Raw genomic sequence first — 19,254 nt, 5'->3', positions numbered from 1 at the left:
ATTATCAAACACAGACAAGGAGTCTTAGCATAATGAGAGTGTTTTGCAAATGAGAAATTATAGATAATTACTGTTTGTTCTTGTTTTCATAGAACGAAGTGTAATTATTATTAACAAGAGGCTTGTTTCAATAATTATTTCTAGTTATCCCAGGGCACAAATGCATTGAAGCAGAAAACAATGCACTTTCATTCAGAGCTTTTGTTCCTAGATTATCTCTTATCACTGCCAGAGGTTATATATGAATGTTGTTCTGAGTTTGTGCAGTCTGGTACTATGCAACCAATTACATTTGCTGTTTGAATAGATCATCATTCTCTTTAAGATTGAATAGATCATCATTCTCTTTAAGATTAATTGCGCCCTCTGCAATATTTGAAAATAAATTATCTAACCACACATAGTACTATAGGATGATTATTTTACTTAGAGGGGAAAAAAATCAAAGCATATATATCCAAAGGAGATTGACATCCCAGGTAATAAATGACTAAGTATTAGTATACAATTAAGTTGTTAAGGGGAATGTCCAGCTATATGCCTGATTTTCATTCTACATATAGATACTCAAACTCTATTTTGGAGATGCCCTAAATATATATCAGTTAGGAAATAATCATGGTTGATAACCCATGGGAATTCAGGTATGGCTGATAAATAGTCATTACCTGACCCCATCTCAGCCTTAGCTATATTCTTAATCCAGTAATTAAAGTTACAGCGAGGAGACTCCAGGAGCCAACATTATGGTCAATGTTCATTTTGATTCATCGGCACTTGTTTCAGTCCCTTCAAACTCTTGCCATTGGTGGACAGCTCTTCGTCCTCTTGAGGAAATCTAGAAGGCTCCTTTAACTTCAACCATAACTCTCACTGAGCTGACAAGAATGGCTTTGAGTTACTTGGGACCAGCCATCTCACAGTAACTCTTGCCTTTCAGCCTCAATTTCACTGTCCCTTCTAATAAGCAAATATAAATCTAATGGAGGAACTGAAGTCCTTGTATGTGATCTTGAAAACCTACTAAGCAATTCATAACTAGTTGTGAAATATTTTGAATATTGCTTTTAAAAATAATACTAATATCACTAGTAATTATTGAGCTTTTATTATGAGTAGGCACTATGCTAAGCATATTTAATTCTACCAGGTGTTATTATTATCATCTCTCTTTTTTTTTTTTTTTTGTAGAGACAGAGTCTCACTGTACCGCCCTCGGGTAGAGTGCCGTGGCGTCACACGGCTCACAGCAACCTTTAACTCTTGGCCTTACGCGATTCTCCTGCCTCAGCCTCCCGAGCAGCTGGGACTACAGGCGCCCGCCACAACGCCCGGCTATTTTTTTGTTGCAGTTTGGCCGGGGCTGGGTTTGAACCCGCCACCCTCGGCATATGGGGCCGGCGCCCTACTCACTGAGCCACAGGCGCCGCCCTATCATCTCTCTTTTACAGAAAGAATTGAAATGCAAAAATGAAGATAGTTTTCCCAAGGTCACTCAGCTAGGGAGTGGTGATGCTAAGTTTTCAACATAGCAGTCTGGCACAATAGCCCAACTCTTAAAAACATTTCTGTCAATTTATCCTAGAGTTAAACAGAATGATAATCTTTCATCTGCGATTGCTTCTAATTTTTTATAAAAATTAATTTATAATAATGATTGTCAAAACCAGGGTCTCAGCTAAGGTAAAGAGAGGGAAATGCCTTCCAGAATAGCACAGATGATATTAAATTAGAAGTGAAGATGGAAAAGGAGTCTAGACAGGCAGATGAAATGCCCCATTTCTGGCAGCAGGCAAGAGAGGTGCCTTAGTGCACACAGGGAATTATTTTAGCAAGTGTGCGCAGGGCATTGGCAAAAGCAGGGAAATGATTGGGTGAGGGTGGTGCCAGATGTCTAGTAACGGATAAGGTTTACCTACCTGTCTATCCTACTCATACAGTTTCAGAAACTCTTTCTGATTAATCAGTCATTGGACACATAATCCAATGACTTTTTAAAAGAGAGTTATTTGTACTTATAGAACAGAACATAATTTTGAATTTAAAATATTAACTGGTCTTTCTTTTTTGTGGATTTGCATAAGAAAAAAGAGTAGTATAATAAATAAGCGCGGATTATATTAGCCATGGTCACTATCGTGTAGACAGCTCCTGAGAGTTCAGGTACATGACTGGTATTTGCATTCACATCCATGCAAACAAACACAGGAGCACAACACACCTAGTCGATAACTTATAGATGAATGATGAAAGAATGGCTGTAGAAATGCATTGATTAGCTTACAAAAACAATTGCTCATGAGTTAGTAAACCACCTTATGTCTGTATCTCTTTGAAAAACAAATGCAGTTTGAAACTACATAAGCTACCTTAGACTGAAATTCTTAGCAATTCACTCTTTTAGAATTTGGTGATAATTTCAGGCTAAAATGAAGATATTACCTGATGGCACAGAATTATCATATCTTTTAAAAACAAATTTGTTCAAAGGCATCTACAAAATTGCTAGTTTCATATAGTTGTAGAATAAGAATGAGAAATTTCTTCCTGGGTAATATCTTGTACCTGGTTGTATGCACTGGTAAGTGGGTTTGTGCTCCCTGTGCTAAACTAGCTAAACTCTTTGTTGTCAGTGACTTCGTGGTTGAAGAGGCTTTCATACAAATATGTATTCTGTGTGCTTGTTCTTTATTGTAATCACATCAATTAATTATGCATTATGTTTGTGTATCTTAATGACTTATTTATACTCATTATACAAGCATAATTATATTATAAAAATATATGTCATAGCAAGAGTGAAAAGAAAAGCTAGGGGAAAATCTTTCCTAAATAGATGTTTGTAGATAGAATTAGCAATGCAGAGGAAATTTCAGTGAAGATGAGGCTGCTGCATGGGTTTCTGCCAAATGTTTCCAACAGGACTCCTTGACTGTTCCTTTTAATACTGCAAAAATTTGCTCTTAAGTGTTCATCAGATCTAAAAATAAATAGAATTAAATACTCTTGTCATACACAATCTGATTAGAACCTTCCTTTCCCCTATTTCATCCTCTTAGAACATTTCAAAACCAGGAATCAAGAGACTCATTCCCCACCCCCAGCATTTACCCTTCCCCCACCCCCAGCACACCAGGTACAATCCCAAGTGCTCACACTGAGGGAGGGACTGATTTGCTCCAGGGGAGTGTGAAAAAGGACAACATTGTTCTAATGAGGTATTTGTAAATCATGTGTCTCGGCCACAGAAAAAAAGTGACTTACTGATTTCTGTTTCCTCAGAGATCCAGGTGTACTAGGTACCGTTTAAAAGGCTTCCTGTGTAATATCTCACTTAACAGTCACTGCAGATGTACAAGGAAGATGCTCTTATAATTTCACAGATGAAGAGCAGAAAGAGATTGCTGAGCTCATCCAGAAAAATGTTACTGTTAAACCAGATGGCCTGAGGCTGAAGTCCTCACTCTTGGCTGCTATGCTATACAGACAAAGGTGAGAAGACTGTTGTGTAATGAAATAAAGAACAGGCTCTACTGTGAATCACTGATTAAACCAGGACCATAGAGAAGATCCAAGTTAAGCTATTGAAAGGAATATATAAAAGTCACTCAGATGTTTCCTTCATTTAGAGTTATCAATTAATGTCACCAAAACTAGAAAATTACAAATGCATACATGGAAAATCTAATTATAATGCAAATTGCAAAGCCCTTTTGTTTTTGTATCAAATAAGAAAATCTGAAAGCTTCTTTGAAAATGATGTCATGGAGATGATTTGTTTCCAGCTTGAGAGAGTCTCCTCAGCATGAACCTAAAGAGAACTTAGCAGCTGAATGATCTCATGATAAACCTATTAAAAATTCATAATTCCTTGAGTTTTTAATTGGGCGTGATTGATCCCCATTAGAGTATTTGTGGGTAGTAAAGTAGCCTAAGTGGTTCTCTCTACCTCTGATTAAAAATTGCCCAAGTTTATTGAATTTGATTGCACAAGACAACATGAAATACTGTTTTCTGAAAACTATCGTGGTAATGACAAATGTTAGATCTTCAGAAAGAAATTTTGAATGATTACTTTACCAGACAAAAATGGGCTATGCAAATTATTTTCTTAAATGTCTATTACTCATTTTGTTTAGCTTAAAATAATATGTAGAGTCACATTTCTTCTGTTTCCTCACGTGTCCATGTACAGCGGTATCTTGCTTAACGATAGGGTTATGTTCTGAGAAGTATGTTAAGCAATTTTGCTACTCTGTGTACATCCCAGAGTGTACTCACACAGACTTACATGGTATAGACTGCATACACCTATGCTATGTGATAGAACCTGTTGTTCCGAGGCTAAAAATGTGTATAGCAAGTTACTGTACTGTATACTGTAGGCAATGGTTACACCATGATAAGCATTTGTGTGTCCTAAACATAAAAAATGTACAGTAAAAATAGGGCATAAAAGACAAAAATGGTACACCTGTATGGGGCACTTACGGTGAGCAGAGCTGGGGGGCTGGCGGTTGCTGTGGGTGAGTCAGAGGGCAAGTGTTGAGCGAAGGTGAAGCCCTAGGATATCTCTGTGTACTACTATGGATTTTGTAATCACTCCACTTAGGCTACACTAAATTTGTAAAAAAACAAACAAACAAACAAAAAAAACCCCTCTATCTTCAATAGTAAATTAAGCTTGGTATACTATAATCCCTTTACCTTTTTTTAAAAATATTTTTTGGCATTTTTTTTTTTTTATTGTTGGGGATCCATTGAGGGTACAATAAGCCAGGTTACACTGATTACATTTGTTAGGTAAAGTCCCTCTTGCAATCGTGTCTTGCCCCCAAAAGGTGTGGCACACACCAAGGCCCCACCCCCTCCCTCCTTCCCTCTCTTTGCTCTTCCTTTCCCCACCCCTCCCTCCTTCTTTCTCTCTCTGTTCTCCCCTTCCCCCACCCCCACCGTGACCTTAATTGTCATTAATTGTCCTCATATCAAAATTGAGTACATAGGATTCATGCTTCTCCATTCTTGTGATGCTTTACTAAGAATAATGTCTTCCACTTCCATCCAGGTTAATACGAAGGATGTAAAGTCTCCATTTTTTTTAATGGTGGAATAGTATTCCATGGTATACTCTTCTGTCATAATAGCTTAAAACACATACTGTACAGCTGTATGACAATATTCTTTCTTTATATCCTTATTCTATAAGCTTTTTTGGAATTTTAAAATTTTTACTCTTTAACCTTTTTATCTGTTTGAAACTAAGACACAAACCCACACATTAGCCCAGACCTACACTGAGTGAGGGTCATCGATACCACTGTCTTCTACCTCCACATCTTGGCCCCCTGGAAGGTGAGGGTCAGTAATATGTATGAGGCTTCATCTCCTGTGAAGGTCCTACCTGAGGCTGTTTTACAGTTAGAATTATTACAAGTAAAAGGAAGACATGGTAAAATAACAATAAAAAATATAGCACGGTACATACACAAACCAGTAACATAGTCATTTATTTACCTCATCGAGTATTATAGATCACACATCATTATATATGCTGTATGTTTATGTGACTGGAGCACAGATGCTTAGTTTACACAAGCATCGTACCACTAGGAGATCGAAACTTTTGATCTCCATTGTAATCTTGCAGGATCATCATGCTATATTCAGCCTGTTAGTGACTAGAAAGTCATGTGAATTGTGACTGTACTACAGAGAGAGACCCGTGTGACTAAGCCGCATGTACCCAGCACCTAGCTTCCCGAATATGAACTCACGGTCGGCCAATCTTGTTTCACTACATATCTATCAATTCCTTACACAGTGTTTTAAAGAAAATTTAAATTATATTATTTTCTCTGTAAACTGTCAGCTTATACAAGGACTGACAATTAAGACTGTTCAATATCACCGTGGTCACCTTCAAAGTCCTCCCCTTGGGAAGCTACTCACTGATGCCAGCACCCAGTCCACCCTGCCAAGCAATTCTGGAATTCTTTCTCTGCAATGGCCATCAGAGTTTTCATGTATGAAATCTGACAAACAGGTTTGAGAACTCGCCACCTGTGCTATTTTGGCAGCACTGTATGAACTGGGTAAAGTTTCATATCCTTGGTAGGTATATCAGCATCTCACGGCTGTGTTTGTGTTGACATGAGTCAGTATCTTGCTGAGTGGCATGCATTATTGTTGTTATGTGGTTTTGTGTGCTATATAATGACAGTTCTAATGGTCATTCCAGAAAAAGAGTTTCAAAATTGCTATGAAAGGTGGGATAGGCACTGACATCAGTGCATAGCTTCCCAAGGGGAGTACTTCAAAGGTGACTGCAGTGATGTTCAGCAATGAAATATGTAGCACTTTTTCTAGGACAAGTTCATGAACTTAATTGTCAGACTGCCTATACATGAAAGTCAAAGAACATATGCAACAGGGGAGTCAAAGAACATATATAACAATGTGCCAATAGGATATCTAAAATAATTTAATAATAATTCCTTAATGTCATCAAATATATAGTCAATATTCATTTTCCTCAAATTTTCTTATAGAGGTATTTTAATACTTCGAATTGGGATCCAAATAAGATCCAATCATACATCAGTTTCTTAATTATGTACTGATACATGGATTATCACTCTCTTTTTTTTTTTTGGGAAAAAATTATTTTATTTTAGGACATTATTTGCATAGTTTTAAATAGGATACATACTCCCATTAGTTAAATTATTAATACATTAATAATATTTTCCTATAGATAACAGCACCTGGAAAGCTAGTTAACAAATGGTTTTGTTTCATTTAGTCTCTACAAGTAGTGTTTATTAAGTAGATAATGTGATTTTTGTGAAATACACTGTAGTAAAAAAAAAAATTTTTTTTTTTGAGTCGAGTCACAAGCGTCGCCCTGGGTAGAGTGCCGTGGTGTCACAGCCCGCAGCAACCTCAAGCTCCTGGGCTGAAGTGATTCTCTTAAGTGATTCCCAAGTAGCTGAGACTATAGGTGACTGCCATAACACCCGGCTATTTTTTTTTGCCTCAGCACCCACAGCACAGTGGTTAGGGTGCCAGCCACATACACTGAAGGTGGCAGGTTCGAACCTGGCTTAGGCCACCTAACCAACAATGACAAGTCCCAGCTACTTGGAAGGCTGAGGCAAGAAAATCGGTTGAGCCCAACAGTTTAAGGTTGCTGTGAGCTGTGACATCACAGCACTCCACCAAGGGGGACATAGTGAGACTCTGTCTCAAAAAAAAAAAATTTTCTTTTTATTGTTGAGGATTCATTGCTGGCTATTTTTTTGTTGTTGTTGCAGTTGTCACTGTTGGCCCGGGCTGGGTTTGAAACCTCCAGCTCCGGTATACATGGTCAGTGCCCTACCCACTGAGCTATGGGCGTCGCCAGAAAATTTCCTTTATAAGTATTTAAAAATCTAAAACATCATTAATATACAATCCCAAACTCAATCATTTTACATGAGCAGGTGCTTCCAAAGGAGTGAATTTTATTGCTTGAGCCTAACTACTTGCTAATGATACTTTTCCTGACAGAAGATAGTAAATTAGATACAAGGCTCAGCAAAACTCTCGAAATCTAAAAAACATACTGTCTTAGAATTCCACTTAATGAAGCTTCTGTTTAATTAGCCAACTGTTTTAATTGCAATTTCAAGTCTTACAGATACAGAAATTCTATCTTTTTCCAGAACGAACATGCATATCCTTATAATGCAATAGGGAAGAAAACCAACAATAGATTTTAGTTTTGAGTTTTTTACTTTGTGAACATAGCAGTCGACATATTTTTTTCCTTTTCTTTCACAGTTTGGCATTCATCTGATTCATTAGCTTCTCCAATTTGATTGCTAGGGCCATGTTTCCTTTAATCTTCAATCTTCCTGACATGAATGCCATTGTTGGTTTTAGTTTCCCTGAAAACATTTTCACAAAATCTTCTGTAGACATGCTCATCACCACATCGACCCGATCAGAAGGCTCTCCATATCCGACTTTCCCACCCTTGCTTTTCAGATCAAGAAACCACATGCCACCATCTTCACCTGAGAGTTCAAACAGATTGTTTGAGTGGCTTTAACCACGTCATCACTGAGAGAGTCTTTAACAATTTTAAATGTTTCTTCCACAGCTCCAGCATGTGCTTTTGGTTGTGGCTGCAGCTGTGGCTGGGGCTGTGGCTTTTCTTCTTTGACCTCTGGAATACCACCCTGTGATTCCATTTTCTTGGTAACCATTTCTGGGTGTTCATCTAAGAAGAAATCTGGTATCAAAGGATGGCCTGGTTTAACTGCATAGATGTCAAAGTTTTTTATTCCTTCTTCTTTTAAGATATTTTCATCAATAATAAAGTTGCCAGTAAAACTTTTTGGTTTTTTGAAAATGGAATATGCAGCGTCTGCGATGATCTCAACTTTTCTACACTGGCTTTCGATACCAGATCCGCCCAGCATATCCATGGCAGCGGTGTGTATAGCTGTTTTAGGCCACAATGCATTGACTGCAATTTCTCCTTTAAATTCTTCTGCCATTCCAAGTACACACATAGACATACCATACTTAGCAATGGTATAAGCACAGTGCTGTTTGAACCACATTGGATTTAGGTTCAGCGGTGGGCTGAGATTAAGGATATGAGCGATTTTACTCTTTTTCAAATAAGGAATACATGCTTTAGATGTAAGGTAGGTGCCTCTGGTGTTCACACTCATCATCAAATCCACTCTCTTTGTAGGTGTTTCCAATGTGTTGGTCAAGCTAATAGCACTGGCATTATTGACCAAAATATCAATTCCTCCAAATTTCTTGACCGCCTTCTCGACTGCATCACTGATTTGCTGTTCATCTCTCACATCAACAACACATGGCAAGGCCTTTCCTCCAACTGCTTCAATCTCTTCAGCAGCAGTGTAGATTGTGCCCTGAAGTTTTGGGTGTGCGTGGGTGGTCTTCGCAGCAATGACAATATTTGCTCCATCCTTTGCTGCTTTCAATGCAATAGCTTTGCCAATGCCACGGCTGGCACCTGTGATAAACACGGTACATCCTGCTAGCTTCCCGGTGTTGGGTAACATGACTTTCGCAGACCAGAGAACTTGGCGGCCGCAAGCAGAGTGCAAATGGTAGATCTTCCCTGCGCATCTCATCACTCTCTTTCTTGTTATAAATTTTTATTGACTGATAGAATATTTGCCCCATAACGTTCCCCATAGTTTAGAAATTGCTGAAGCGTCCCATTGATACTGCTCAGTAAGTAACTGTCCCTATATTTTCTCTATGATAGTAGTTAAGTTACATCTAATGGTGAGAGTCAATGAGATTCAAGTTTGATTTTTCAGGGGCAAGCCTACCTCACAGTTAATGCCATTTTCTTCCATAAAAAGATGGAAGTTTATGATATATTTTTGCATCTGAAAGTGTATGATGTGTGTTCATCTCCTTTTAAATGTTAGCAGCCCTTGATTATCATTGTCAAGATGAATGATTTCATGTTAAGTGGCAAAATAGTAATGTTCTAATGTCATCATTTCTTTTTTAATTATTAGTAAAACACCTCATCAAAGAAAATTTTTCACATACTAACACTGTTGGGGCACGTTGAGGCACAGTTTTCATAACAAATACCACAAAAAATACTTCATTTTTTTCTTATATTAGCCAAATTTCAAAATAACAAGTTTGTTCCCTATCATCTTGCAAAAAGGAATAATGTTTTTGTTTAATCGTTTTTATATTTAATACCAGTTTTAACACAGAGATTTGAATATATTGTAGTTACTAGTCTTACAGATGTTCACTGTTGAGTGTTTAATTGTAGAAATCTCCTTCTTCAATAGTAAGTTAAGCTTGGTATTCTGGTTGATTTCTCAGCCCTTCTGTTCTAATATGACATGTACTGGGCCGATTTTTATGTTTCTGCTCTGGAGTGAAGTAGCCATTTCCCTGAGAAGTCTTAAATCCTTTTAATAGGAAATGGAATTTAAATTCCACAGTCTGAGTGTTAAGTCATTCAACTGCTTTCAACGCACATTATGTGATAGAAAGTGCATGTTCTCTCCAGCCTGACACTACTAAATGTAGTTTCAGATCCTCTTCAAATTTCTGTTACCTTTATTTGAATTTGTGATAGCAAGTAACTGGTTAATTTCCTGCTTTGTTAAACTAATTAATGTTCAGAAGCTTTCTTATGCAAAATAAATAAGTGATTTGCTAAATTTCTCTGGACCAAAAACAGTAACTTTTTCTGACTCAAAATTATGTCAAACTAACAATCCATTTTTCTTTTTCTGATAGTTTGGGAGTAGAAGAGCAAAGATCTTGTTTCATGTATTCTTAGCAGGCCTAATAATTGACCCCAATAATTTCATTTATTATATGGGGAGTTTCTTTCTAAATATTGAGAATTAGAAACTAGAAATTATTTCCCGATTTGAAATGTTCTCCCTTTCTATGTCTTTCAAATAGCACCTTGAAACCATGCAGACTTAAGGCTAAGTTGAAAAAAAAAAAAAAAGAGTGATAAATAATAATCATCCTTATACCAACAAAGTTAACATAGATAAAGATTTTGTATTGTAAATATATGTCTAAGGTTTATTCTTTCTATATTTCCATTTTATTTCCTTTTCCCCACTTTTTTTCTCCCTTTCTTTAGCCTCCCTTCTATGCTATGGCTTAAAAAGTAATTCTTAGGAGCTTATGTACTTTTGGGCAGTTTGAGAGATTTCCACATTGGCTTCTATGGAATCTAACAAAATTCATATAAACTTCTAGATTTTAAAATTTACTGTTAGGAAGCATCAGAGAGCAGCCAAGACAGACATCTTTGAAGGGCCAAGATCTTAGAAAAAACAGAATGATATTGCTGATTATTAGAGGTGGGGGATTGGTGCTGATAAACTGAGAATGGTGGTTTAGACTCCGTGGGCATCTCATCAGACTAGAGGAAACAAACTACGGTCGTCCTTCCCTTTTCTGCAGCTTTGCTTTCTGATGTTTCAGTTACCCGTGATCAACCAGGGTCCAAAATATTACATGGAAAATTCATACATTTTTAATTGTGTGCCATCTTCAGTAGCACTCAGACTTCCATGCTGAAAACTTAGAACATCCTGCTCCATCCAGCCCAGCTCATTCCTTTGTTCAGCTGCCTGCTAGTCACTTAGTAAACCTTTGGGCTATCCTATCAGATGGGGCTATTGTGGTGTCCAAGTGCTTGGGTTTAAGTGACCCTTATTTTACTTCATAATGGCCCCAAAGTGTGAGGGTAGTGATGCTGGCAATTCAGTTATACCAAAGAGAAGCCATAAAGTGTTTCCTTTAAGAGAAAAGGTGAGAGTTCTCGAAATAAAGGAAAAAAATGATATGAATGGTAAGAAAACATCTTTTATCAGTGAAATTGTGAAAAAAGAAGAAATTCAAGATAGTTTTGCTATCACACCTCAAATTGCAAAAGTTATGGCCATGGCGCATGTTGAGTGCTTAGTTAAGACGGAACAGGCATTAAGTTTGTGGGTGAGAGACATGAACTGAAACGTGTTCTGACTGATGGCAATCAGGTTCAATATCATTAGAGGTTTCAGGCATCTACTTAGGGTCTTAGAATATATTTCCCACAGAGAAGGGAGGACTACAGTAATGATATCCTTTATTACTTTTACCCTCAAGTAATTGGCTGATTCTTAAAATTTATGGAGCAGGAAATAAACGAGCCAAACAGAAAGTGGTTGCTAAAAGGCTAGAAAACTAAGCAGTACCAGGGACAAAATTGGAACCCAAAAACTGAAGAGGAGGAGCTATGGGCGATAGCATTGGCATTTAATTAATGGGCTATACTCTATCAGTAAGGGCAAAACAGACACAACCTAGACCTCAAGGTGGAAAAGAACTCAACCTTAAACACTCTCATTTCCTAACGGAGCAAGATAATCTGCTCCTGCTGAAGAACCTGCCAAAGGAAAACAAATCTTTTCTGGAATATAAACTCTAGAGCTTCTATAATTTTTCTTACCTTCAATGGAAAATGGCTAGCAGAGAGGAACAAATGACTGAAAATATGAGAAAAATAGATCCATAAAATCAGACCTGCCCCCTGCAGGTGATCTAGACGTCAGTATAATTAGACATAGGTTTTAAATAACAGTGATCAGTAAGAATGTAAATGACATGGTAAGGAATTTTACCAGCAAACTAGTATCTATAAAAAGAATCCAATCAAAATATCAGGTTATAAAAAGAGTAGTATATCTGAAACCATAAATTTGATAGATAGTTTTAATAATAAACCTATAAAAAGCAAAAGAGATGATTAACAAATTGGAACATCAGTCAGTAAATGGTATGTGAATTGAAGAATAGAAAAATAATTTGAAACATTCAGAAAAGAATATGACATCTGATCATGGTGAGTGAGTCTAAGGCAGTATAATTAGGGTCTACAGGAATAGGATGGAAGCAGTATTGACAGGAATGCCAGCAAAGAATCTCCCAAAGTAAAGAAAGCGCCCAAACCAATGGTGCCATAAACGGTATAAAGTAAAGCAGAGTAAATACAGGGAAATTCGTAGCCAACCACATGACAATAAAATTTGTGAACCCCCCCAAAACAAAATAAACTCTTTTTTTTTTTTAAATTAAATCATAGCTGTGTACATTAATGTGATCACGGGGCACCATACACTGGTTTCATAGACCGTTTGACACATTTTCATCACACTGGTTAACATAGCCTTCCTGGCATTTTCTCAAAATAAACTCTTAAAAGCAACCAAGAGACACATTATCTTCATAAAATGCAAACGATAAGAGTGACGGTGACCTTTCAGCAGAAATAAATATACAGCAGAAGACAAATGAGTGACATACTTAAATGCTCTAAAAAAAAGAAAAAAAAAAGTGCCATCACATGAAAATATTCTTCAAATAACTAAAGTGAAATCAAGCCATTCCTAGAAAAAAGAAAACCAAAGAGAACTTGTCAACCACAAACCTACATTAAAAGAAAAGCAACGAAGAGTCTTTAGGCAGAAGACACCACCCCAGATGTAAGGAGGAAAATGATAGCTGAAGTAAAGAACAGAAACTGATTAGTAGAGTAAAGGTTTGCATCAATCTAACTGAATGCTGATTGTAAAAATAATAATAATCATAGTGTCTTATCGCCTTTAAAGAACATGAAGAATTAAAATACACATAAACTAAGAGCCCAAAATGTGGGGGTGCAGAAGAAGAAATAAATGATTAGGGATATAAACATATCTAAAATCCATCTACTCTAATACTGTGGGCTAACAACGATAAAAGGCATCAAGATATTTGAACACCACAATTAACCTTTTGGATCTAGTGGACAAATATGGAACATTGTAACCATCAATTGAACAATGTACTTTTCCCCCCCAAGAGTATATGGAACATTTACCAAAGGGACTATATTCTGTGTCATAAAAAAAAATCTTAACAAATATTATGGGACCAAAATTATATACAGTATCTAAGCACAGCAGAATCAAGATCGTGAGAATATGTTCACATATTTGTAAATGAAAGAAGACACTTCTAATACCTTATGAGTCAAATGAGAAATGGCAACGGAAATAGTTAAGAATTATTCTAAATGTATAGTTCTCAGGAGGCCAAAATATACAAGTGCTTAAAGGAATGTCGAAGATGTGTCTCAATAATGGTGTCTACATAATACACAAGCAAGTAATAAATAACTTTCATTCTGACCAGTCATGCTGGTGTCATTTAAACAGAACAGTCAATTGATGGGGTATTTTGCATCTCAGCTGCTTCATTTAGCATTATATAAATTCAGTTTGGGTTAGATATAATATAGGCAAATACTGCAGATGGGAGGTGATCTTGAAGTCCTAGAGCTACAAACTCTTCCAATACTATTGAAAAGAAAGCCGCCGCTTTAGTCAAATGATTTCATGCACACGACTTGAAAGACGAATTGCTCAACTAATGCTTAACATGAATTGAAAGTGAAAACAATTAGTATGGTGGATGCTACTTTAAGGGAAAAATATTTTCTTCACACAGCAGATGCAGGAACATAAGGCCAGCAGTGGGTATCAATGCTAAACTGTCACTGAATTGTGCTAAAACAACAGGCTCTAACAAAATAGAGTTTTCAAACTTGCTACACTAGGAATGAGTCCTTTGCCAGTCTCCTTTAAAGAAAAAAATTGTGATGTCCATTCACACTAATTTGTTTTGACATACATTTGTGTTAAATGATAAATTTCAGGATTAAGCAGAAAATCTAATGTCTGCGTGACCAAAATAATGTGGTGAAACGCTAGTGGGTTTTGTTTTTGTTTTTTTTTAGGACAGAGTAAATTCATTATTTTAAGATTCCTACATCTTCAGTGACATTGAGCTATTCTATCATATAGCTTCTCGAATCTCACAGCTCTAGTTTGCATTTATATCACATCATTCACATCATAAAAGGTGATTCAATTTTTAAAATTAATTAACATTTATAAAGTAGGGGATTACTCACTTAGAATCTCAAATACAAAACTGCCTATAACCCACAAATTATCCTATAAGGTAAACACGAACTCTTCAAATATTATTTTCTGAGCTCTTTACAAATCACATGAGAATAGCAGCTTACTTAAAGCTGTGATATCCAATTAGAGTGCTGAACACTCCTCATAGTCAAAACTATCTTTGAAAATTCCCTAAAACTCTTATACTAGAATATACATGGGTTTTATGCATATACGCCTATAAAATAATTTTAAGTACTCTAATATTTAAGAACTACTAAAATAAGCCAAAGGAAAAAAACAAAGGAATGCCAAGGTGAAGATGAGTCAGTATTTATTTCTTTGTACTTTATAAATAAAATAACCATGCAAATAAACAAAGAAAAATCTCACAGGCATCCAAACCCAAACAAAAATTTTCAAATTCCTAAAAATATATGAGGGATGCTTGTAGAATGCTATTTTAATATAACTTTGATACCTGTTAATAAATGTGTTAATAAATGTGTTAGTTTCATGGTGCAACTCTGCTGGCTCCTCTCTTAAATTAACTAATAAACAAGACAATACCCAACAAAAAGTTTTCAATAAAAGAAATGAAAATTCTGTATCATTCATATGTTAAAATATCAATACATTAAATTTTTAAGTGCTTTCTTATAACCAAAAAGTATTCATTTTCAATGACCTGCATAAATACCTGTATTTTTTTTTTCCCCCCTGGGTGGTTAAGTGCTTCCCTCTGTTGGCCCAGGCTGGAGGTGAGAGGCTGTTTGTAACATGATCATCCTGCATACTGCAGAGCCTTCAACTCCTAGGCTTAAGCAATCCTATCACCTCAGCCTCCCCAATAGCGGGTAGCTGACTTGCCACTGTGCCAAGCATTTCTTTTTTATGAGTGTGACTTCAGTAGTTTGGCAAAGACATCACAACTGGGAGCTTTAGCCTTGATATAATCTATTACTGTGAATGTCCTTGCCTGCTTTAAGATCCTCCTCTAATTCAATCTTCACATTTCGGCTAAACAAATTTTTCCTAGGATATCTATCATTTTGACTCCTCTTAGTCCCAAACCTTTTCTGCCTTTCTATCTTTTGCCTGACAGATTTCATCCAAACCTTTTCCTACTTCTTTCGACTTCTCTTCCATTTCAATTATCTACTTTCTGTGCCAATTACCTATCTTGCTCTTCCAGGTTACCAGCCATTTTCCTCAACTTTGAATTTTCTGCCTCAGTTGTGTGGGTTTTGCTCTTTTTGCTGATCTGCAATATTTTCCTCTCAGCTTGTTATAATCTGCAAAATTTCATTTTTAGTACCTTCTTGATGACATCTTAAAACCATAAAGCCATTCTGTACCGTCAAATCTTTTTATCATACTAGTGACATCAGAGAAAAAGGGAAGAGGAAAAGGAGGCGGAGGAGGAAGAATAAAAAGAAAAAGAATAGTCAGATTGTTCTTAAGTACACTAATTGCTTAGGTAAATAAATGTTACTTCTCTCCCCAGTTTTCCATGCTTCCTCCACTTCTTTTTCATCCCCCCTTTCATTTATTGGACCCCTATTTGCCATAAAATTTTCCAGGTATTTCGTCCAATTTTTCTAATGCTTTCAATAATCTTAGGCAATATAATTAGCCTTGTTTAACAAATATGCACATCATGTAAGCCAATGCTGACAGTAAGTGATAGAGATGAGAGACAAACAGAAATGACCCTACCACGATGATAAGAACTATGCCTTGTAGCACATTATTATAGTTTAGTTTCTTTTTCTAAATTAACTAATGGATTTCCCATGTTGTGTAATCTTGTCTCCAAGTGATAACTCAATGAAATATTTACTATTACAGGCAAATAAATGTCCCTTAGTAAGAGTAAGCTTAGGATATCTTTTTTTTCTTTTTTTTTTTTGCAGTTTTTGGCGGGGGGCCGCCATCTCCAGTATATGGGGCTGGCGCCCTACTCCTTTGAGCCACGAGCACCACCCAAACTTAGGATATCTTATGTGATTGCTTTCTTCACATTATGATGGCCAAGTTTTAATGTGACCTTTCTGAAAATAGCTTTATGTCTCCTGAGAGTCAACTGGGTGATTTATGTGTAGACCACTGCTACTGACAGACCGTTCATTTTAGAGATTAATGTTTCCCAATCCCTCACCAGTTGAGAAGTCCAGGTGAAAAGAGGAATGAGCATCCCAAGAGGACAGCACAACACCAAAATTGAAGCCCTTTTCTTTTTCCCATCTATTTTTCAATCTCCAAATCTTTCCCCCCAAGTCACATTCCACAGAGAATCTGAACTGTGAGTTGCCATACGGTTACGGAGAGCCCCATTTCTGTCATCACCCCTCCATGCCGAAGCACTTCCCTCCACTGAGCTGCTTTTCCTCCTCTCTGACGGTTTGAGACTTGCCAGTAAAGGTACTACAAACAACAGCGGCTGTTGGCATATCCAGATCTCACCATTTAACTGCAAGGCTTATACTTCAGTCCATGCAGGGCATAGCGAGGGCTACTTTGGAGTTCCACATTGTAGTGTTTTTACCAAAATGTTTCCCAACTTTAATGAAAATTTGAACTCTTATAATTGGATAAGTGTCTCAAATTTCTTATAGTAAAATCAACTTTGACTTTCTGAAGATGAAATAATAGACCAGTCCCTAATCTATCATGACTCCAGACCCCAACTGGATTTTCTGGAAATTTCAGTGAAAATGCCTTAAAAGGAATAAATATTTATCAAAATATGTCTGCTGTCTTTGTAGTGTTTGCATTTACTTTTCCTTTTGTGGGAAAGTATTTTTTGTGGGGTATTTTTTGTGAGAGTTTTATCACAATTACACATTTAATTTTTTAAAGTGAATATTTAAAATGAGAGATACTAGATATACCAGAAAATACCAGTTGTCAATATTGAAAATGTCAGACTAGTAACATATGAGTTCAATTACGTTCTTTTTTCATTCTTTCTTTCAGGTATACATATACATATTATTAAAAATGAGCTGTAAAAAAAAAGTGTAAAATTTGAAATTTTTCATTAGTTAAAAAAATTGAAGAGTATATTTAGGGAGCAGTGATCAAAAGGGTCTGTCAAAACTGACAAATACTTTTTCCATTATTTTTTTTTTTTTTCCTCTGGCTGGTGCTGGGTTTGAACCCACCACCTCTGGCATATGGGGCCGGCACCCTACTCCTTTGAGCCACAGGTACTACCTCATTATTGATTTTTTAACTTCTCTGAAAATTTTTCTCTTTTCTTTTATTTTTTTATTCCTACGATCCCAATTCTTCTGCTTGTTACTAACATTTTTTCCTATCCCAGAATTGTATTATCAGCCATCTTTTCTTCCTACCCTTTTGATCCCATCTTTCCTATGGGCTCCAATTAATCCTATATATTTTCCCATATTTCTTTCTAGTTAATATTTTCTCTTGAGCTGCAGTTCCTGTTTCAGTATAGGAACATTGTATAAATTCCCTCTAGGAAACAAAGTCCCCTCTACCTGAAAAAAATATCCTTTTGTATGAGACTCATTTCCTGTGGCAACATACTGCACTCCAAAGTACTTGAAGTCTAGCTAATAAAAAAATTTTATAGTACAGGTAATGCTACCTTTAAAAGGTGAAAACATGTATTTCTTTCTGCTACAGTTTATAAAGAGACAAATTCACTACTTGTGGCTAAGAAACCTGACCACTCTTGATAAGAGATAGGATAAGACCCAGTGGCTTCATACAAGGCAACATCCAAACATTCTCTATTTAAGGAAGTTGGTGGCAGCAGGAGATGCATCTACGATAATGCATAGTTGTCCTTGATATGACTCATGGAAAGTCTGTTACTCTCCTGACCAGGAGAAAGAAGAGCCTGAAAATATCTGGTCACGCCTCCACCTCCCCCTGCCCTTGTATTCCGCTCTGCTACTGGTTTGACCCATTCCGTTTCCTGGGTAAACTAACTGTTAGGTAATTGCCCTAAACAAAGCCCCTCCCAACTTATAGCCTGCCCCTAATGTCTCTTCCAGCCAGGACAGTAGCTCCTTATTGGCTATTCTACCCTCCCATCACCATTCTAAAACTTCCCTTAACCAAACCTATATAGCTCGCTCTCGCACAGTGCTCTCTCTCTCTCTCCCCTCCTCTGTCTCCTCTCTCTCTCCATCTCTCCCCCCCCTTTCCTCTCTCTCTCTTTTCTCCCCCCCTTCTTTTCTCTCCTTCTTGGTGCTGCTCTGCAGCATCCCTCCCTCACCAATAAAAATCTTTCGTACAAGCCTTGGTGGTCTGTGAGATCTTTGCCAGTCAAGTGCCCCCACTTTCATCTGGTGTCAGAAGTGGGATGTAATTGGGGAATGCTCCCAAGGGTAGCTTCCACCTCTTCCATGGGATTTTAGCTCTTGGGAGCTCCCTATCCTCCTCTGGCACTCCTGGGGCTCACCACTACATTGGCTTGTGTCCATTCGCCAAAGCACTCTAACCAGCACCCAACACCAACCCCATCCAGACTTGGTGAGTACCCCTATGGGAGTAAATTTTCCCTAATCATGGGCTGGGTTGCTTACATTCCTGGCGATTCACCCATTTCTTGAGGCTTGAGTTCCCTATTCCCCTTGACCTTGCATGGCTTAGCGCAGAGCTTCCACACCCTCGCACGAAAATTCCTGGTGCCAGGTCTTAAGCTCTCCATGGCCTCAAGGGCCTGACACTGCTCTAGTGTACAGTGACAACCGGC

At 37.2% G+C, this 19,254-nt stretch overlaps 1 pseudogene across 1 annotated transcript; it reads right to left on the bottom strand.

Annotated features, from left to right (window-relative positions):
* Window positions 1–7,076: 7,076 nt before the first annotated feature.
* Window positions 7,077–9,149, bottom strand: LOC128569238 (hydroxysteroid dehydrogenase-like protein 2; annotated as a pseudogene). Its single transcript, XR_008375286.1, has one exon. The product of XR_008375286.1 is annotated as a hydroxysteroid dehydrogenase-like protein 2 (transcript).
* Window positions 9,150–19,254: the final 10,105 nt, after the last annotated feature.

The sequence above is a fragment of the Nycticebus coucang genome, chromosome 17 (assembly GCF_027406575.1).
Source record: "Nycticebus coucang isolate mNycCou1 chromosome 17, mNycCou1.pri, whole genome shotgun sequence".
Lineage (NCBI taxonomy): Eukaryota > Metazoa > Chordata > Mammalia > Primates > Lorisidae > Nycticebus > Nycticebus coucang.
The sequence above is the reverse complement of the archived record's forward strand: the minus strand, read 5'-3'. Positions and strand labels throughout refer to the sequence as shown.